General features: G+C 45.5%; 1 protein-coding gene across 7 annotated transcripts in view; it reads left to right on the forward strand.

The window, feature by feature from the left end:
• Nucleotides 1–16,640, forward strand: part of PHF20 (PHD finger protein 20) — a 1,394,195-nt gene that overhangs the window by 57,198 nt on the left and 1,320,357 nt on the right. Inside the window, exon 1 of one of the 7 annotated variants that reach the window (XM_069243879.1) lies at nt 3,438–3,538. The exons of the other annotated variants lie outside the window; for them this stretch is intronic. The gene's annotated coding sequence lies outside the window, so the exon portion shown is untranslated. Of the gene's footprint in view, nt 1–3,437; nt 3,539–16,640 lie in introns of those variants that run through there. 7 annotated transcript variants of the gene reach the window in all.

The following is a 16,640-nucleotide window of genomic DNA, read 5'->3' on the forward strand; positions in this document are numbered from 1 at the left end:
TTGAATGAGGCCCTGAGATACCTCCATGCTCCCTCAGAAATTGTTTGGGTTAAGAAAGTCACCATCCAAAAAAAGATGGACGTAGTCTGTGTAAAAAATGGCTGTATCAACTTCACATCCAGTGAATGTTAGAATTTGGGGCTATTCTAAATTGGGGGGCTGACGAGAGAGCAGTCAGTTTGTGCTTGTCCCTGCTGGTTCCTACTCTCTGGGTTGATCTACGCTGCTACAGTCGCACTGCAGCACAGACTGTGCTTGTGAAGGGACAGGAAAACTGCAGTGTCCCTCAAAATTGCAGGAAGATGAGTTGTCGGATGGAAATCCGGTGACAGTAAAATCGCATTTGCAACATGTGTTGGCTGCAGATACATAATCTATGCACACTACTGCCATCTCGTGTTGGGCCCGGACTCTGCAACTTGTTTTTCTCGAGGAAGTCTTTTATGGTAGACGCTGTGCGTTGTATCTCCTCCTCCTCCTTAATGCATTGTGCATGTTCAACAGTTCCTCTGTTAGATTCCATATTTTTTCCCTGCCATATAGGTAGTGAGAATATAGTCTGCTAGCTAAGTGTTTGCTGTTGAACATGTTGAAATATCTCATGTATATGTGTCGCCATCTAATTCCCGCTGAGGCGGGAGGGTGCATGTCCAATAATGATTCCATGGGGGTCCCTGGGTTACAGTAATGATAGTCTGGGTTCACATAAGTCAAAAGGTTGAGATCCTCTGGTGTAAAGTATTTGTGCAACAGAATACACAGTAACACAATGAAAGCACCCCATAAGTCTCCACATCAGGTTATAAAAAGACAATTTTATGAATAAATCAAGACTAAAACAACAAAAATCCAATAAGTAAAAGTTGTGTTTGAAGTATAAAAAAAGCTCCAGTGCTTATACGGAATAAGCATCAATGGGGTTACCTGATCGCGCTGGACTGGGGCAAAGTCAACCGTTCAGGCCAACTGCGATAGAGTCCAGGCCAGGGACAAGAGCCACGCAAACCCGGTGAACAGAGTTCCTTGATCATGGCTACATCAGTGAGATTCGGGGTACAGACAAATGGTGCATTGGTGTCTGGTCCACAATCAAGGTGAAACTTTGATTTTCTTCATGATGTGGTGGTGATGAGTCAGTGCTTAAGTGCCAAGCCAAGATGCGTTGGTTCCGAATTACGATGTACCAGGCTTCTCTGTGCAGTCGAGGGGATGTTGATCTCTTCAAACTGCTGTGATGGCGGTGCACAGTTCTGAGCATCATGCTGTCATGGTGCAGCATTGGTTCAGAGAATGATGGGCCGGTTGTCTTCCCGCATCAAGGTCCATGCACCAGTTCTGCTCCAAGCAGACTGGAGATGCATCTGTTTTTCTGGTGCAAGTTTCTGGGTCCACTGCCACTGAACCAGGCACAGAAGCAGGGGTAGAGACTTTGATATCCCGGAGTCTCAAGCAACAGGAGGTAAGCCAGCAAACTGTTGCCTTGCACCCCATGTGATCTCAGAGTCTAGCTCTCACTCAGCAGGGTCAGAGAGCAGCAGGGCAACACAGCAGAAAAGCAGTCCGTCCAGGTTAGTAGTCCAGCAGAGTAACAGTCCTTTATGCAGCACAGCTTTTCCTTGGACAGAATCCAGTTGTAGGTCCAGAAGTGTTTGATTTGGTGGGGGTCAGAGACCATTTGTGCCTTTGAAGTGGAGGTCACTTCAAGGGAGGATCTTTGAGGCGCACATAGGCCCTTTCTTCCCAGTCCTGGCTTGAGACTATCAGTAGGGGATAATCAATCCTTAGTGTGGGGGACAGGCACTGCCTATTCAGGTGTGTCAACCCCTCCTTCCCTTCCTGCGCAGGAAGAGTCATCAGAATGTAGATGAGTGCTCAGGCACACCCAGCCTTCTTGTGTTTGTTGCTATCTATAAGGAATGCACAAAGTGTGGCTGTCCCCCACGCCCGACTTGTATTGGAGACAGGCTGCAGGCACACAAAGCTGTAAGAGCAGAGAAATTGCCATTTTCTAAAGTGACCTTTTTAAAATAGTAATGTTAAATCCAACATTACCAGTGAAGAGGATTTATCATTATTGTTCCAATGATATGTAACATATTGAAGCTACTCCTTCTCAATCAGGAATTACAGCTTAAAAGTGTAATAAGAAATTCCCAATGTTGACCTATGAGGGCCTCATTAGTGAAAAACGCATTTGGGAGTTTTTCACTACTAGGACATGTACAACTTAAAAATACCTTTCCTACCTTTTAGTTACATAGCAACCTGACGTATGGGATACCTAGGTCCTACCTTAAAGGTGACGTGTGTTATAAAAGGGGAGATTCAGGCTTGGCAAGAGGTTTTAAATGTCCATTCGACATGGCACTCAAACTGCACACACAGACCCTGCAGTGGCAGGCTTGAGATGTGTTTAAAGGGCTACTTAGTGTGTAGCACAATCATTTGGGTGAAACAATCATTGTTGTAGGCCCACTAGAAGCATTTAATTTACAGGCCATGGGCACATTTAGTGCATTTTACTAAGGGCTTACAAGTAAATTAAATATGCCAACTGTGGATAAGCCATTGTGCACAAAGTATTAATGCCAGCAAAGCCAAAGTCAGAAAAAGAGGAGGAAAGCAAAACATTTGGGGTGACCCTTCAGAGAGGGCCATTTTCCAAAACATACCATTTACATTTTTGTAATGTTTCTTTGAGTTGTACGCCCAATTCCGGGCAACAGTGGCCAGGTATAACTTCCAACACTACATATAATATTGTTAACATTGCCCCCCTCCCCCACGCACTGACTCAGCAGCACCTATGCAACACAGGAAAGGGGGGGGGGGGGGGGGCTTGAGTCGAGTCAGGGTCAGTTTTCCAGTTTCAGTCCCTTCTGCACAGTTGTCAATTTGAGGTATGCAGTGGCTGCCTTCGCATTCTCCTTTCTAACACAGAAAACTCATCAAGCGGCCCGTCTACTGCTGGCACGACGTTCCCTGCTCCCTTGAAGCATATTCTCCCACAGTTGTAAATCTTCCTCTACTTTGACATCTGTGCGTGCTACCCCTCATTTTCTGTTGCTCTGCAAGTGCCAATTCCTTCATATCCCTCTGTCAGGATGCACCAGTGGGTCAGGCCTCCAAAAATCTACTTACCCATTCATTTATGTGAGTGAGATTTTATCATTTCGAGCTATTTTTAGGGCCTAGTGGTCCATTCTGGCAAGTGATCTTGAGCAGGAAAGGAGCAGGTGTTCTGTTATTTCAGAAAGCAAATGACCAATAAAGATGGCTTTAAATGTTTTATCTTGACACATTTGCTGTCTGTTCAAAGTCAGTTTGTCTTTTTACTAAGTGCTGCTTATCTTACCCTGAAAAATTGTGTTTTTTTTTTTTGAGAGTTCTGATTGATAAAACTACCCAATGCACCAGCATCTGATGGAAAATCTTCTTCCCAGCTCTCCACGTCGACGAGGACGTCACAGTTGAACGGCTCCATGCGACTCCGTCTGACGTCACTGTGCCAATAAGAGGTCCTTGCCGGCGTGCTGACGTCAGTTCCCTTTTTTTCCGTGCCTTCTACGCTAACTGTTCTCTCCTAGCTCTTGCTACTGTTGAAGGTGTTCTATTTTGTTTCTGGTTACAATCTTGTTTTGGGTTACAATGTCTCCTCCTATGTAGTCTGGGTTTAAGCCTTGTCGAGAGTGCGGGGGTCGCATGTCGGTTACCGACCCTCATGATGATTGCCTTTGTTGTTTGAGCTCGTGTATGACGTCAAGGAGTGTGTATCCTGCCAGAGCATGAATCCAAAGGCTTTGAAGGAGAGACAAGCCAAACTCTCTTTGGCTATGGCGAAGAAAGGACATAAGAGCCATCATTGATCGTCTTCATTCTTCGTTGAAGAAGCACAACAAGCAACGTCGTCAAGACACTCTGTGTTGTTCGGCTGGGAGCCGTTCAAGGTCCAGGTCTCCATCTAGATGGTGCCGTGCGACGTGGGAGGTTAGTCCTACTGTGACTCCACAGCCTCAAAGCCCTCAGGCTTCTCCGGCGCCGTTGGTCTTCAATGTGGTCGCGCCTCCAGATGGCCCTCGCTTTTCACCTGCAGCTCAGGATTCGGATGCCCAACTGGTGCAAGTGCAGTTTGGAGACCAGTGGTATCCTGCCTTCCCGGCTCCGGGAGCGGATCCAGCGGCATTTTTAAATGCCATGTTTAGTATGTTTAATGATATGGCCCTTGCTGGTGCACCGGCTGGTCCCACGGGTCCTTTAGCCTTTACGTTGGGCTCCCCGGCTACTTACAAGGTGGTGCTGTTTATGCCCTTTTATCTGGCTAAGGGTGCTGGTTCGGCGCCGATGATGTTGCCTCAAAGACCTGTGGCACCGATGACATCACCTTATCAGTCAATGCTGTTGTCAGAGCCTCAGGTGACCACGGTGCCGATGGGATCCGCTCCGGATTAGACCGTAGTCAGCCTTCTCCTGGTCCGCGTCTTTCAGTCTTGAAGCCGGTGTCCTCGACGTTGGCTAATTCTATGTCGACGCCAAGGTTAGAGGCCAGGCTGAGGTCGTGCAGAAAAGCTTTAAGGCTTTTGGAGGAGCAGGAGTACCAAAGGCAGCTGCTGGAGGAAGGAGAGATTGTGGAGCTCTTGGGGGAATATCAAGGACTTGACTCAGCCAGTGGGCTAGACACTTCCCCGGAATGGGACCTTTCTTCTCCAGGGGAGTTTACGGAGGAGGCGGCCTCTTTCCATACTGTGTTCAGGAAGGCGGCAAATTTTTGGGATCTTCCGTTACCTCCTGCAGAGGCCAAAACTAATATTCTAACGGAGGTCCTGCACCCTGCTGCAGCGGAACCATTGCTTCCGTTTAATGATGCTCTTAAGGAGCCTATCTTAGAGGTATGGAGGATGCCTGAGTCGTCCCCAGCTATCAACAGATCTGTGGCAAGGAGGTATAGGGTGGCTCCTGGAGATTTGGGATTTTTGTCGAAACATCCTACCCCGGAGTGTCTAGTTGTTCAGCCCTCATGTTCCACACGGTCTGCAGCAGGCTCTTTCCCTGTGATTCCGTCGGACAGGGAGTCCAAGAGGATGGAGCAGTTGGCGAAGAAGACTTTTTGTAGTATGGCCCTCAAGGCAGCAAACACTACCTGTATATTAGGTAGATATGTACACACCCTGATGGACACAGCTAAGTCTATGGTTCCGGACCTGCCGCAGGAGGTGCAAGGACAGTTTTGAGAACTCCTGTCAGATGCTCAGGCGGCAGCTAAACAGATTATCCAGTCTGGTCTGGATTCTACAGATTCAAGGGCCAGGGCAATGGGTACCTATATTGCTACCAGGAGGCATGCGTGGTTGAGGTCCTCTGGCTTTTCTTCAGATGTCCAATCTACTCTCTTGGACTTGCCTTTTGATGGGGAAAAGCTTTTTGGTGCTAAAGCTGACTGACTTAGAGCGCTTCAAAGACAGTAGGGCCACAACAAAGTCTTTGGATCTGCAGGCTTCCACTACTACCCCTTTCAGGTCCTTTTGGAGGTTCAGGAGGTTTGGACGTGGAGCCGTTTACAATGGGAGACCTCAGTCCACAGTCCAACAGCCTACCAGCCTCCCATATAGGTCCTTTAGAGGGCGGGGGAGGGTTTGAACAAGAGTGGCCAACCATCAGCACCCTGCATCATCCTCTTCCTCTGGAGGACAACAACAAGGGAAGCAGCCCTAGTTTTCAGCCCATTTTCAGCCATAATTCTCCTGTGGGGGAAGATTACGTCTTTTTCTCTGCGAGTGGGAGTTGATCACACCAGACTCCTGGGTTCTGAACATGGTGAGGAAAGGATATGCTCTTCCTTTTCAGGAGTTTCCCCCTCCCATCCCTCGTTTTGTTCCGAAGACCATCTCCTGTTGTTGCAGCAGGAGGTTCAAATCCTGTTATCAAAGGGTGCAGTGGAGTTGGTTCCAGAGTAGGAAAGGGGTCAGGGTTGTTATTCAAGATATTTCCTGATTCCCAAGAAGGACGGTCGGTTGAGACCAATACTGGATCTGAGGATTTTTAATTGGTTCCTCAAATAGGAGAAAAATCAAGATGCTGACTCTAGCGCAGGTACTTCTGGAGATGAACAAAGAGGATTGGATGGTGTCTGTCAACTTGCAGGATGCTTACTTTCATATCCCTATTCTCAAGTCGCACAGGAAGTATCTCCGGTTTGTGGTGGAGTCGCAACACTACCAGTTTGCGGTCCTTCTGTTTGGTCTTACTTCAGCACCTCGAGTCTTCACGAAGGTGGTGGTTGCAGCAAGTCTCAGAAGGAAGGGAAACTTGGTATTCCCTTACCTGGACGATTGGTTGATCAAAGCAAAGTCTCCAGAGCTCGTGCTGCATCACTTGCAGATGACAACTCAGTTGTTGTTCAGTCTGGACTTTTCGGTAAACGTGCCCAAGTCTCACCTGGAGCCCTCTGTGCCTCCTGTTCATAGGGGCAGTACTGGATACAACATTGAATCGGGCCTATCCTCCGCCTCAGTGGATTCAGGACATCCAGGCTTTGATTCCAATGTTTCAAAATGGAGCAGTTGTTCCAGTCCTCAAGGTCCTATGCCTGCTCGGTCTGTTAGCTTCTTGCATTCTGTTGGTCACTCATGCACGCTGGCACATTAGGGCTCTCCAACGGTGCCTCCACAAGCAGTGGTTTCAACACAGGGGATCTCGAGGAGTCGATCACGAACTCCAGAGACGCTGCAGCGGATCTACAATGGTGGGCTGTGGACAGCAACCTTTCTCAAGGCAGGCAGTTTTCACTGCAGCCTCCGGTGGCCACGGTCATGACGGATGCTTCCACTCTAGGGTGGGGAGCTCATCTGGGGGACCTGGAGATCAAGGGTCGTTGGTCTCCAGTGGAACAGACTTTTCATATCAATCTGTTAGAATTGCAGGCGATACGTCTGGGTCTCAAGGCCTTCCTCCCGTCCCTTCGCGATCAGTCAGTCCAGGTCCTAACGGACAACACTACCGTGATGTGGTATATAAACAAGCAGGGAGGAGTGGGGTCGTACCTTCTCTGCAGAGAAGCTCTTCGGCTATGGTCCTGGGCAAAGGACCATCAGATTTGCTCGGTAGCAAATCATCTGGCCAGAGTGCTAAATGTACGTGCGGACACTCTGTTGACATTTCTCGGCCAATCACAAGTGGCGTCTCCATCCGGATCTGGTCCTTCACATCTTTCAGATGTGTGGGTTCTCCAAGGATAGATCTGTCAGCCTCCAGTTTCTGGTGCAAGGAGCTTTGGGGGACATGTTTCAGATCTCTTGGTGCGACCAGTTGCTTTACTCGCTCCCCCCCCCCCCCCCGCCCCCAAAAATACCCTTGATTCCTCGGGTTCTGAGGAAGATTCGCCAAGATCGGGCTCAGGTCATTTTAATAGCCCTGGATTCATGGGGCTATTCACCTTCATGCCTGGAGATTGAACGGGGCGATCTGAGTTTTTTCTCTCTCCCTCCAAAGGTAGTGAATGTTATTTTATCGGACACAAGACACTCCACTAAGACTGTTTATGCCGGCAGGTGGGCAAAATTCGTGGCTTGGTGTGGAGAAAAACAAATTGATCCTTTGAGGGACCATCTGTCTGATGTTATGTTGTTTGCATTAGCTTTAGCACAGAAGGGTTGTGCAGTTGCTACTGTTAAAGGCTATTTGGTGGCACTGTCAGCCTTTCTTTGCCATCAGGATCAACCCTCTTTGTTTAAATCACCTATTGTTATTAGGTTCTTAAAGGGTTTCAGTAATACATTTCCTCCCGCTCCTTTTTCTTATGCCTCAGTGGGATCTGAATCTGGTTTTAACTTTTTTTTAATGGGTTCACTGTTTGAACCCATGCATTCTTGTTCGTTAAGATTTGTAGTTCTTAAGACTGTTTTCCTGATAGCTATAACATCAGCTAGGCGTGTCTGTGAACTTCAGGCTCTTGGTGTTCAACCTCCCTTTACTTTACTTCTTTCCTGATAAAGTGGTGCTGAAAACCAGGGAGGCCTTTCTACCTAAAGTTGTCACTCCTTTTCATATGGGACAGACCGTTACCCTTCCATCTTTCTAACCTCCTCCTCACCCCTCGAAGGAGGAAGAGAGGTTCCATCGTTTGGACCCTAGAAGGGCTCTCAGTTTTTATATTGAGAGGACAAAAGACTTTCACTTGGAAGACAAGCTATTCGTGGGATATGTAGGAAAGAGGAAGGGCAGAGCGGTCCATAAAAGAACGGTATCCAGGTGGGTCATTCTTTGTATCAAGGTTTGTTACTTGTTGGCAAAGAAAGTTCCCCCTGAGGGTATTAGAGCCCATTTGACCAGGGCTAAGTCCTCCACTTCTGCCCTGGCTAGAGGGGTTCTGGTGGTGGATATTTGCAAGGCACCAACTTGGGCATTCCTTCACACCTTCTCAAAGCATTATTGCTTGGACTCAGAGGTTAGGAGAGACGGCCATTTTGCTCGATTTGTATTGTAGGATTTCCTTGTGTAGCCAGTCAGGCACCCACCTCCGAGTGCGGTACTGCTTTGGGACTCTATTCATAAGGCGAGGAATCCACAGGTAGTTTTATCCATCAGAAGAACAAGTTACTTAACTTCGGTAACGCTTTTTCTGGTGGATATATTAGCTACCTGTGGATTCCTCACAGTCCCACCCGCCTCCCTGTTGCCTGTCTGGTCACCAACGCGTTTCAACTCCCCAAGGAGTCTTGTTCACAATGAATGAGTCCCTTTTCCCTTTTGCTATTTATACCCCATAGTGCTTCATTATTTACAATGCATTCTGGATAATGTAGTTTCCAATTAAAAAAATATTTATATTTTTCTAATTTTAAATACAAATACTAAAAATAAAAAGTAAATAAAATAGTGCTTATAAAGATCCCTTTCTCATAATATAGTACTTGTTGCGTGTGTTCTCCTATATTGTGCTATTTCATTCAAGAAGTTGAATGAAATAGCACAATATTGGAGAACACACGCAACAAGAACTATATGTTCGCCTTAAAGGCACGTAAAAAATGGGTGAAACTGACGTCAGCATGCCAGCGAGGACCTCTTATTGGCACGGTGACATCAGACAGTCGTGTGGAGCCATGCAATTGTGACGTCCTCGCCGACGTGGAGAGCTAGGAAGAAGATTTTCCATCGGATGCTGGCACATTGGGAGAATTCATAAGGTGAGGAATCCACAGGTAACGAATGTATCCACCAGAGAAACGCGTTACCGAAGGTAAGTAACTTGTTCTTATCTGGCAATCATTGTGAAACTAAAGGCTGTAGGAAGTCAGTTAGTACGAATATTGCAAAATATTTCAGGAATTAAGGTGCACTTTTTTGTAATTCAGAAGTGTGATGCAAAGATTTGAATAGGATCAAATCACTTTACTTGGTGATGTCCAAATGAAAAATATTCGAAGAAACCTCTATTTCCAAGCATTACCGTTTTAGTTACATATTCATTAAAAGTGATTGTTTTGATCCATGATCAGAGAACCATTCTTGCCCTGCCCCAGTGACAGCTGTTAATGAACTAAGAGGCAATTCAGGGGTCATGTGTTTCCTATATGCAGCTAGATTTGTATTATATATGGAGCAACATTTATTCTGTTTAAATAAGTTTTTGGTACAGTGGAAATGCTGCACTAACATACTTAAAGTTGCTGTCATATGTGCGAATGAAGAAAGTGGTGGTTCGGTGAATTGAAATATTTGCCTAGGATTACATAATTTGAAACTAGTTTATGGATCTTGCATTACAGTTAGGTCGAGTAGATTTTTTAAGACCCTAGACCTGCAGGTCTGGTAACATTTTTAGGTCGAGCACACAAGCGCTTTTTGACCTATTGTAAGTATTCTGTGGGATATTAACCACGCCTATCACTTTCACTCATTTGTGGGCTTGCCTTTCAAAATTCCATTGATGTCATTGGTGAATGCTTTGTTTGTCCCGCCTTGGGGCGGGTTTATCGCCTTGCAGACTGACCCTGTCACATTGATTATTGCAGGATTGCTGATATACTTCAGCGTGGGCAAACTATTTTTTTTATTTGTGTCTCCTTCGTGCTCCATGGCACTCACAGCGTAAACTCCATTGGCGGTATTGAAGCACTGTTCACATTGTTAACACTGTTACCTGATCAGACTCATTTATTTTGGCTCTCCCCTTCACGCGCCATAGCTTTCACAAAAACACTTGTAATTGATAAATGCTTTACGTAAAAAACACAGAAATCCTCAAAAGCGGCTCTCCCAAAACAGCAGGAGAGCCGATACTGCAATATTGATTGAAGTCGGAAAACCCGCCCCATAATGCTTTGCAGGCAATTACTTTTTAGGAAACCTTTGGTCCTAGGACAATGGAACCACCACCAAAACGTTCACTAAGTTAGTGGGGAACCCAAAATAATAACCCCTCCCACCATTCACTGTCTTTTTAAGCTCTCTCATGGCTGAAACTTTTGTTTTACAGCTGGGAGTAGTTTGTTTTAATGGCCTTGTTTGTTATATCATTGCAGAGGCCTTCAGCTTTGCATGTGTAATGCACTACAGTCTGTAGGGGCTAGATATATGGTTAAACTGCATTACTTTCTCCAATTCTGTTTTGATGTGGTTATGCCCTCTAGGGACTGACTATATAGTTACATGACCATGTTTCTTACATGTGCTGTTTTTATTCTAGTGTCCTCTAGGGGCTGTTCTGAGCATTACAGTCAACTAAATAGAACATTTGCAGGCATAAAAACTCACCCCATAATGCTTTGCAGGGCATTACTTCTACAAAACATTTTTGCTCGTAACTTGGCCTGTGGTGGCTCTAGGCCAATGGGACCACCTTCAAAACGTTCACCACAGGGTGCGCTTTCTGTCTACATAATCTCTGGGTCTCCACACTCGGTTACTGGGGGACCCCAAAATAATAACCCCTTCCACCATTTGTTGTCTTTTTAAGCGCTCTATTTGTTCTAATTTTTGTTTTACAGCTGGTTGTAGTTTGTGTTTTTAAAGGCCTTGTTTGTAATTTTATTGCAGTCGAAAATGTGAAACTTGCTATGCCCTCTAAGTGCTAAATATATGGTTGCAGTGCATTACTTTCTGAAATTGTTTTCATGTGGTTATGCCCTCAAGGGGCTGAGTATATGTTTATGACCATGTTTCTTTCAAATGCTATTTTCATTATGGTGTCCTCTAGGGACTGTCCTGAGCATTGCAGTCTAATGCCAAAACGTGTATTTCCAATAAAGGTTTTTATTGGATTTACATGATAATTGCATATATTTTCTTAATCCCTCTTTATTGCAATTATGACCATGATTCAGGCCAACCTAACATCCTTATTACATAATGACCATTTGAACGCTCCTGATATGTTTGGATGACCCTTCTAGTTTATTTCCCTCGTTACTCCTCCTTGGCTGTCGTGTATGTTTTTTTTTTTTTTTTTTTTGGGTGGGGGTGGCGGGTGGGGGAGGGGGTGGGGGGCGATTGTGTTAGCCAGCTAGCAACTCTGATGGTGGGGTGGTGACTGTGATATTCTATTGCAGTGGTTCCCAATCTGTGTGCTGTCAAAAGGAGCGAGGGACGCCGTCCACCAAGGTTTTTTTTTTATTTCAAATTGAAAAATGAATCGCTGGTTAACATCTAGACAAATATGAGGTTTTCAGTATAAGCATAAAGCCGCTATTGTTTACCACTAGATGGCAGCAGTGCATTATTCTTGAAGAGTGCAGAAGTGAATGTTACTAGTCCCTCAAGCCTGCAACAGCGGTACCTGCTCTGACCTGCATTTCAGCAGAGAGAGAGATGGAAGCCTCATTTGCTGCAGCTTTGGATGTGAGAGTAATGTGGGGATGGAAGCTGATCGCAGGGCTTAGACAGCCCCCCCAAAAGGTGCTTGGAGGCTTGCGCTTCCTTTCTTCTCCTATAAGGCAATTAGTGAACTGCCTGCTAGCCATATAAAGCCAGTGTCATCACTTTCTGGCCTGGGCTAGCTGTGCCAGGTGTTTTACAGGATACTTTCAAGGAACAAATGTAGCTTTTAAAAATGTTTTCTTTTTTTTCCTCCTTGCTCACTTTGGCTCTCTCATGTTGAGGAAGATCTCTCATTTCCTGTCCTTGCACCAATAATTACCAATAAAGTATTTATTTGACGTAATCAGCTTATTTTGGGCATGACAAACTGCAAAAGATAAATACAAAACGAATGTACTGCAAAAGATATTAATTGTAAAAACTTCTATTGTCCCATTCATAACCTCCTAAAACTTTTTCTATAGCATCTGAACGATTGATTGTGAGAGCGATTCTCTCAAACAAATTGACATTTTCATTTTTATTTGAACTAAGACAATAATAAAGCAAGGCCGGATTAGTCCTTGTCTTACTGTCTATTCAAGGTTCACCTTTTCTTACTTTATAAGTATGCTTCACCTCCATAAAAGACCAAGCACCTCCAGTCACAGCTATGCCAGCCAAGAAACTGAAAACGCTCTACTAAATACAGTGTCTCCTGACATGCAAGTGTAAACATTTTTTATTGTTCTGTAACGGCGTGGGAGGAAAATGAATGGTAGTGTGTAGAGAAAGTAAGACATTTGTTTACCCGACTCTGTTAAGGAGAACCTAGTAGTGACCCTACCTCTGTCCCCCTACATGCCCTTCACGTAGGTCAGCAACGCTGGTAGTGACTCCGATTCACACACACACTTCTTCTGTGGCTTGGCCCAAACTATTTTGGAGTGAACACACTTTTTTTTAGGGATTTGAATGTGCCTGCCCGAAGAAGGAATTTTCTTGCAACATAAAATTGTGTACTTTTTTATATTGACTTTGCACAGTGCTCTTTTACGTAGTTTTGAGGCCCAATGTTACCATTAGACTGGAGGGTATAAAGTGCAAAAAAAAAATTCAAACTAGACGGGAGACCTCGACAGTGAACCCAGGATCTGAAAAAACATTCCTGTATTTATCAGGGCCTCACAACCTCAGGAATAAACTAAAGTCGCACCTCCTTTTAAAAAAAAAAAAAAAAAAAAGCAGGAAGAGTTCACTTTGATAACCCCGTATCTTTCCAATCAGTTGTTGACATTGCAAGACACTCTACAGTGGATAGGATAGCATTATATCTACGATTGTAATCCTGACCCACCTACCAAAATAAGTAACATTTACTGGGGAACAGCGACCACTGGCAGTAGGTTAAGGGAGCCGCGGGCCAATAAAGTGTGGGAACCACTGCTCTATTGGAATTAGCATGGCAGATTTAAATTGGGATGCTAAACAGCAACATTTTCATTTTTGGCTGCCGATAACGAAAGAAGGTAAATGGAAGTGCTTTAGTTATAAGCAGGGCCACTGGAATTATGTGGCAGGAAAAGACCAAATTATGTGGCAGGGTTGACTAATTTATGTGGCAAGAAAAGTCCAGTTATGAATTTAAAGCGTCACTAGCTCTAACTCAAGCAAGTTGCTAGCCACCGCTTACCCTGTGTCGGCCTCAAGGAGGCAAATCCTTATCTGAGTTTCCCTTTCTTTGGGCACAGTAGAAGCCCCAATATACAGTGCCAGGGCATATTTTCAATTAAGATATTGATTGCCCCTTTCAGTCTTATCAATACCTTACGCCAGAACTTCTGTATTGGGGTTGTATGTCCAGGGCATGTGCTGGATTGTGTCTGTAGCAGTGCTGTGCTTAACACAGGCTGATGATCTACTCAAATCTGTTGTGGGTAACCACTCCGACGTGAGGTATGTGTGGTGCAGAAAGTTAAAGTTAAACAATTTAACTTGTGCATTGCTAGCTTTGTGTTGCTGATGTTTGGTTTCACTCCTTCTCTGTTAGAGGTGCTGGCAAGTCCTTGTCCCAGTGTCGACTGGCAAACAGTGTAGATTTCTGTCTATCTGCCTTGAGAGCCCGATAGAGTAAAGATATCAAGTGTCCCATCTGAGTGGTACCTAGTAACATGTCCAGTGTATTGCTGGCCTGGAATCATGGACACAACTTCTTGCTGTTCCAGCCAGTTTGGCGACCTGCCCTGCTCCAAAGCAGCCACCTTGGTGCCACCTTTGGAGTTGTCTGACAACAGCCCTGCTCCGTCCTCAGCAGGACACAATGACCTGCTGAGGTCTCCTCTGCACCAGGGAGGGCAGGCATCTCTTCAGCCCTCCTGTGTGCATTCATCCTCTCTCCTCCTGTGTGTGTTCTGGAATCTGTCACTTCAGGCGCAGCCCCCAGTGCCTCACTCATTGCCTTGGGGGTCCGTCACCAGAGGTCCCCTAACCCCTCTAGCAAACCTCCCATCGGTGCTTCTCAACTTCTAGTGGCTGCCTTTCTCCACCTCATCGGTGTCTCACTGCTGCTTCACTCCAGTCATGCACGAGTCACCCTCTCTGCTCCTCTCCCTAGCGAGAACCATGCCTGCTTGGACTCGCACCCCTTCTGTTATTGCCAAAGTTGGCCTTTAAGTGCCTGCTGTGCCGCTTCCTGGGCCCACCATCTTGGATTGCTCTAGTGCTGTCGCTCTAGGCGTTGCACAGTCTAGCCAGTTGTTTGTGTGTTCAGGAATATGTGCCATTTGGTGCACTATGTCTTTATGCAGCATTGTGGTCCTTTTGCCTTCTTTTGGACCCAGGATGTTGTAGGATTGTAGGAGCTACGGACTAGCACGTCTGTGCAGCCATCTAGTTAGACCATGCTTCCATGCATACTGTTTAGCAGTGTGTGTGTGTGTGTGTGTGTGTATTTTTAGATCCAGCCTCACTGCTCTAGTTGTTTGCTAAGGTCTTGAAAAAAAATCATAAATACCTGCTTTCACATACCTACATATGTACAGATGCAGCCCTCTTGAGCCATTGGTGTACTTGAGTGTCTTTTACTTTGTTTCCAACCATGAAGGCATATATTATAGGGCTTTTGGTCAGCCCACTTCACAAAGTGTTGCAGGCTCCTGCGATATACCATCTTTGTGCTTTTGTAAGTGAAACAAAAGGTATTACCAACAATGTGCACACTACTACTTACAGGAATCTATTTTGATGTACTTGCAAGCTAATGTCCAATCTAATTTCCTGTTTAAGATTATGACTAGCCTGGTCTTTACGTAGTTGGGAGGTCTACTTCTAAGGAGATGTTTTTCTCAAAATCCGTTAATACGGCTCTCTTGTAAGCCACCATCTTGATTCTTGTCTTTGTTCAGATGATTAAGGATCCATGGAAATTGCCATGTTTGTCAGAAGCAAGCAACCAAAAGTTATTGCTAGGGTGCTAAAAATGCCCTGTAGGGATTTTCAGGATAGGTTAATAGTTTACAGTTCTTCATTTGTAAAATAAAGAGTGGTAATATTAGCAGTGGCCCCAACATGCTTAGGGGATCACTGCTGGTGCTGCTGAATGCTGGGATTACTGAATACAAACACTGCCTAGTCTTGATTCCACCTTATGCTTCTTCCACTGTCCAGCACTTTCTATTTCCTTGTCTCAATCTTGCAGTTGTTTTTTCATCCCTACTTTCTAATTGTATCACAGTTTTCCTTTGTTTCTTTTTCTAATTTATCATTGTTCTGCCTTTTTCTCTCTTACTCTCAGAGTTGGAGGTGGATAACATAAAAATAGATCACTGTCACCAGCAGTGAGTGCTGGCAAAAATTAAGCAAGAGTAATGGGTCTGCCAGGTGCTGAAAAGGAAGACCCGGTTATTGAAACGGTAGAGTGGTGATGGTCATGCACCCCTGCTCTGAGTGCCGTAGCTGCACCAGTATCTGGATCCTTGGTACTAATTGTTTGCCATGGGGAAACATGGATCATGTGTGTTCTCCATGACCTAGGCTTGCCTCACGGACTGCAGTCTTGTTAGACCTGTAGGGGCACCCAAAGCTCTAGCACTGTAGTTGAAATTGGCTGCTGCATTTACCAGTAGTCATGAGCATATGAGATTTACTGTCCAGAGAGTGCATGTGGGACTGCTGCACTGATTGGGCTGTCGGTCTGTTTACTGACCAAGTCAGTGTCCTAACCCCTCCCCCCCCACCCACCCTGCTTACACCCACCAAAATGCCACAGGGGCTGACAAGTAGTGTTGCTGCACTGATCTGCCTGTGTGCCACCCACGGTGCAGTGTGATTGAAGAGCAGCAGGTTCTGACCCATGCATCCAGACCACCAACACGAGCTTCGAAGAGAAAGTGATTGCCCAAGGCCTGCTGGCAGGATCAGATAAACTAACCTACATCATCAAAGGAGTGCTGTGGATACCCTGCTGCGTTGCCTGGCTACGACGAAACAACAGCTCTTCATCTGCAGCCGCTCCAGTGTACTGTGATGCCAGACTGATGTACGCTCCCGGGGTCCTCTGCATCACAACACCATGGGCAGCGGGTAAGCACTACAACACTGGGACACTTTGTCATCTAAAAATCCACTATGGGACTACTAAGGCTTGTACTCTGTAGCAGGGCCTAGGAAGCCTGTGTATATTGTTTGTGTGTGCTCCATTTCACTTTGTGTTAGATATAAAAACGAAATTTTTGTCAAAAAAGCGAGTGTGCAATTTGCAGTGAACACCCCCCCAAACTCTCACATTCCACCCAAAACTGGCTCCTCTGTGGAAGTCTTGGACTTGATAATAAAATGCTGATGGTATA

Source organism: Pleurodeles waltl, chromosome 7 (assembly GCF_031143425.1).
Source record: "Pleurodeles waltl isolate 20211129_DDA chromosome 7, aPleWal1.hap1.20221129, whole genome shotgun sequence".
NCBI classification, from domain to species: Eukaryota; Metazoa; Chordata; class Amphibia; order Caudata; family Salamandridae; genus Pleurodeles; species Pleurodeles waltl.